The sequence below is a fragment of the Mytilus edulis genome, unplaced genomic scaffold, assembly GCF_963676685.1.
Source record: "Mytilus edulis unplaced genomic scaffold, xbMytEdul2.2 SCAFFOLD_623, whole genome shotgun sequence".
Classification (NCBI taxonomy): domain Eukaryota; kingdom Metazoa; phylum Mollusca; class Bivalvia; order Mytilida; family Mytilidae; genus Mytilus; species Mytilus edulis.
Window position 1 is genome coordinate 1 of NW_027267382.1, and position 6,319 is coordinate 6,319.

Genomic DNA, 6,319 nt, shown 5'->3' on the forward strand with positions numbered 1-6,319 from the left:
CCAATCAAAAAAGTTTATGAATTATTATGACTGACGATTTCGTCGTAAATAAAATGAGTTACATCCCTTTGCCTTACGTTAAACTTCCAAGATCGTGGAAGACTCAATTTCATTGGTCGAAAAAGACACACCTACGAGGTCACTCACATGTGACCTCAAAGCGGGTTTCGTTAGATCTCCCACGCGACATATCAGAAACAGGAGCGATGAGAGATCGGTTTTTAATTAGATTGGAGTATATTTAAATTGTGTGTATCTTCATTTAAACAGTCTCGGGGGCACGCCCCCTCGACAGTTTAAATCAAGATACACACAATTAAATATACTCTAAATATTACATACATTATAGCCAACAATTGTGATGACAACTCCTTCCTTTGTTCGAGAACAATCTTGTTGAAATAGAAATCTGTGATTTTACTATGTCCATAACTTCGATGAACCCAAAGCAAGTTAAATATCGACCTGTATTTAATTCAAATAAGTTCTCTTCTTCTTCTTCGTCCATCGACATCCCATGATAACATACTGTTGTCATACGAGGACTAGTTTATTTACAAAACTTTTAACTCAAATAAACAAAATGTATGTTTCTTTCTTATGTTCAATGTAAAAATGTATATAATTTTGAATTGCAACTATCTATAGTTCCGTAACTTTCTATCAAGGCGTATAAAAGAATGGTCGATAAGTGCGTATATTTTTGTTAAATCAATATTTCTTGTACGTTTCAAACTGTCCTTCACTTTTGAGAACGAGTACTTACATTTCCCCAAATTTACCTTTGGAAAAAATGTGAAAACAGATTTTTATTTTATCAAATTTTTTTTTTTTGGAATTATTTAGATTTTTATAAATAATATTCTTTACAACAGAAATGTAATTTATAAACAAGCTTATGGGTTTAATAATGAATAGTATATCGGACACGCAAGACAGAGATTTATACTATACACCTGATTGTTCAAAATGGAAAGTTTCAAGTTATCGGTCGTATACACTGATCATTACAATACCCTTAGAAGTGAAGCGATGCATGAACTTGCAAGTCCGACAGGAAATCGCTTGAATACCTGAACGGGTCACCTCACAATACATTTGGGAGTAATACCTTTAGCCATGCTGGTGATCAGACAAGGGAAGGTACAAATTTATTTAAATAAGTTTATTACATAAAAGAATTATGAACAAATTAGATTTTCGAAAACAATTTTCACGGAACACTTATTTACGCTCATTTATGACTTTGAACTATGACTTTTTCACCAATTCCCATATAAACAGTTAAAAACTACATACCTTGGTTACCACGGTATAGCTGACTTATATTAACCCTTAAACCAAATTTCAGAAATCCTTGTATTGTAGTTCCTGAGAAAAATGTGACGAAAAATTTTCAACTTGGCTATTATGTGTAAAATCAAACAAGTGTTCGGTAAGGGAGCTACCATTTGATTTTTATGGGGGGGGGGGGGGGGGGGGGGGGGGGCTAGGAGGAAATTTGAAAAAAATAGGCAGGACAGGAGTTTTGAGTAAAAAAAAAAAGGCAGGATGAGACACTTGCAAAAAAAAAAGTCAGGACGACAATTTAGGTAAAAAAAAGTCAGGATCAACTAAAAAAAAAAGGCAGGACCGAACAGAGTGAAAAATAAAAAGGCAGGACAGAGATCACAGCTAAAAAAAATGCAGGACAAAATGATTCATCCTAGCCCCCCCCCCCCCCCCATAGAAATCAAATGGTAGCTCCCTAAACAGGAAGTTGTTGAGTGATGAATCTGAAAACGCATCAGCTGACTTATATTAACCCTTAAACCAAATTTCAGAAATCCTTGTATTGTAGTTCCTTAGAAAATGGTGACGTAAAATTGTCAACTTGGCTATCATGTGTAAAATCAAACAAGTGTTCGGTAAACAGGAAGTTGTTGAGTGATGAATCTGAAACGCATCAAGTTCCAAGTATAGCTGACTTATATCAAGCCTGAAACCAAATTTCAGAAATCCTGGTAGTGTAGTTCCTGACAAAAAATGTGACGAAAAATATTCATGGGACGGACGGACGGACTGACTGACAGACTGACGGACGGATGGACTGACGGACTGACAGAAGGACAGACAGAGGTAAAACAGTATACCCCCCTTTTTTCAAAGCGGGGGTATAATTAAATATCTTGCAATGCAAATGCTAGTTGTTTGCGATGTGCGATGATGCGTAGCTCCATGGTAGATTACCACGTGAATAAGATCATTTTGATTATCTTTGAATTCACCACAGTCGCTTGAATTTTAGTGATATATGTACGAAATTTTTTTTTTAAAAATACTGTTATATGTATAATATATATAACAGTATTTTTTAAATTTTTTTTTCATACATATATCACTAAAATTCAAGCGACTGTGAATTCACTAACACGTGGCTGTTGACACATTACACACAATATACTTAAAATACCTGGGGCAATTTACACTTCTGGTTTATTGTCCCTTTAACCAGCCAGTGTATCTATGTATGATGTATTTATCTACCGTGCAAGGGTTGTGTAGCCAGTCAAGGTCGTTAAATGTATCTCTAGCTTCATTGACAGACTCCCATAATATATTCGAATTTTGAAAAAAGAATGTGGAAGGACGTAAAGACAACATTACAAATTGGACTAGTGTACATGCAACATTCAATCTATTTCTTGTGTGACAGTTTACTGACTGTCAAACCCGTGTTCAATTTATTATTTTGATATGGTTCCATCATTCGAAAATAAGTTATCAAAATCTCAGTAGGCTAAAAAAAAACTACTGGATTTTACCCACAGAGTGCAACAAACACAGGTCACGGAAATGGTCTCTACTACTTCAAACTTTGGCAATCTAAAATGAAATCTAATCAGTCAATTTCACAGTATCACAATTCCATGTAACAGAAGAAGATGGTGCCTTGAAGATATATTTATATAGCTGAGTAAAATAAATATTTTTTTAAACAAGATATATGTAGGGAGCTCTATTTTTAACCAACCCGCGCATGAACAGATTCATTTTTTCTTGTATTTACTTCCTGAATGACACGACTCTAGAAATGTTTGCCACTGGACATCAATTTAAAAATTAAATAGAATCAGACAGTCATGCTCGAGCAAATAACATTGAGAACGGAACTTTATAGCAAGATATATACTATAGTGTATACAGATTGTATTTGAACACATACGAGGGTCTTGAATATTGTCTTATAGTTGTAAGTAATTTTTCTGTAGTCTTCATATTTTCCGCAATTATTCTATATTCTTTGTTTTCTTGGTGTCTATTTATTTACTTTTTTGGCCCTTTGTTGTGCACTTTTTGTCCATATATATTCTCTCTTCTTCTATATAAATCCTATTCAAACCCTTATAAACATACACAATCAAAATGTTCAACTCAAAACCCCAATTGACTTGTCATCCATGGAGTTTTTCTCAACCGTTGAGAATATAACAAATGCTAAATGAGTTCGTTTAAAAAAAGATGTGGTGTGATTGCCAATGAGAAAACTCTCGTTAAGAGACCATATGCCACAGAAATTAACAACTATACATGTAGGTCACCGTACGGCCTTCAACAATGAGCACAGCCCATACTGCATAGTCGGCTATAAAAGGAGAAAAAGTCTAGGAGTCCATTACTGATATTACATATATATATGATTAATGTATCACGTATACGTATACGTCTGATGCTTAATTGTTGGCTCTGCTGGAAGGCAAAATATTTAGCTCTTTACTGACTAGTATTTAACAACTGAAACTAGATAAGTTATGAAAATCAAGGAATCTATACATGCTATAACAGAAAATTTGAACGCAAATTAGTAAAATAATAAGTATACAACTTTCATTCCAGCACTTTAATATTGGTAATTATTAATGATGTAATGCGTAAATAAGTTATCCTACACAGTGGAACAAATGCATGGGAAGCCAAAGTACGTTAATGTCTGGATTAATCTTCTGCAAAAACAATGTCATTTTGTTTATTTTATCTGGTTAAATCTTCTGACATCAGACTCGGACTTCTTTAGAACTGAATTTTAAATGTGCATATTGTTATGCGTTTACTTTTCTACATTGGCTAGAGGTATAGGGGGAGGGTTGAGATCTCATAAACATGTTTAACCCCGCCGCATTTTTCCGCCTGTCACAAGTCAGGAGCCTCGGCCTTTGTTAGTCTTGTATTATTTTAATTTTAGTCTCTTGTGTACAATTTGGAAATTAGTATGGCGTTCATTATCACTGAACTAGTATATATTTGTTTAGGGGCCAGCTGAAGGACGCCTTCGGGTGCGGGAGTTTCTCGCTACATTGAAGACCTGTTGGTGACCTGCTGCTGTTTTTCTATGGTCGGGTTGCTATCTCTTTGACACATTCCCCATTTCCATTTTCAATTTTATTTCAATAAACTGACTTAAATAAAATTTAAGCAAGTTAAACTGTAAAATATTTCGGTTCACAGGAAGTTGTTGAGAAATGAATCTGAAAACGCACCACACGGTACAACTTACTTGCATAAACCCTGTAACCAAATTGATAGATACGAAAAAGATAGATACGAAAAAAAATTACTTAAATAAATGTTTAATTTACATGTAATGTATGACGTACTTAAAATCATCTTTGTGTAAAGAAACGTTTGAATTGGCTGATCTTTTTGTAAAGCATGCTATTTTGACGGTTACGGATTCAGACTCATTAAAGATGCATTTCTTTCTAACACAAACGATGCAAACGGCTAAACTCGCACATGTTTTGATCATTTCTTTCAAACACATACGTTTGCAAAGTTTACATAAACTTTGACAAACTATGCAAACGCTAAAAATGCGTCTGCAGTTTGTCGTTTGTTAGTACAAACGCTGCATTTGTTTCTAACTTCAACCTGATTAAACGAAGTATTTGTTTTTACGTTTGTAAAAAAGTCTGATTACCAACAACATGTGCATGAATTATTGAAAATTCAAACAGGGTCATTAAAGATTTATCAAACGATGTATGTTTCTACTCGTGTATCGTTTAGAAAACAGTAACACACGCGACACAACGTTTACAAAATTCTTGTTAGAAAGAAATGCGGCCTAAGAAAAATCTTATTAGAATCAAAGAAGTTCTGATAGGTCGTAAAATAAACTTCCCATCACTTTATTCTTTTCACATGTCAATTTAAAAAAAAAAATTCCCAACGATGTCATAATTGAAAGCATGAGGAAGGCTGACCAAAATGTTCAACTTGCGGCTAGTGATTGACAGGTATGATTATATCTTGGGGCTCTTGTGGGGAGCATGGTGTCGGACGGAAAAAAAGATTTCCAGTATTCATATATATATAAATGTCGATCTGATGTGGAAAATTGTGAGGTTTTTTTTAATAGCACAAAGAAAAAGACGTTAGAAGAGTAACAATGTGTAACTATAAACGAATTACTCGTTTATAATCTACGAGACTGATCAGATCGAAGTTTGAAAAAAAAAAAAAAAAAAAGCATTCAATATCAAACCTTCTTGGTTGGAGAAAACATGTTCAATGTATACCTGCAAATATGTCTTAATAAATTATTTTGTGTATTTAAATTATCTCCATTGAATACAATACAATTTATTAAATGTATCTATGATATCCTCCATAAATAAATATCTGTACAGGTAAAGTTAAATTCGGATCAACAGATTGATTTACGACTTTCCGCTTGTCCATGTTGTATTGCAAAAATATCACAGCAGGTGTTACTCACACTAGACAAGTGTCAAATCAGTATGACATTATGTCGGATTACGGCATCTGCAGTAATTAAGACTCTGTTTTTACTGTTTTTACAGGAACTGATTTATCTTAACATGACAATAAAGAAGAATTTTGTAAGGTGAACATATTTGTAGTATTGCAAAGTTACCACGTGCACTTTTCCTGTTCATTGGTCACATTTAAATAGATTATTCTTTATTGAACTAAATTCGATATTTAAATTGCAAGTAACTTTAATATCAAAAACACCGCTTTTTATTTCTCGACTGAAAAGGGTAATAAGACGGTTATTTTTATCTGACTGTAAACATTGTATATAATCACAACGATCTATTAATAATCGTTGCTCACAGATAACGGATTATACAACGATCTATTAATAACCGTCGCTCACGCATCACTGGTTCTATCACTGACTCAATACACACCAGTTTAATCGGACAAACGGATAATTCCCTGAGACATGCGGATAATTCCCTGAGACACGGAAAATCTCCGGAGAACCGCAAAATATTCTGTAAAACAGAAAATTCACGATGAACCTCTATTT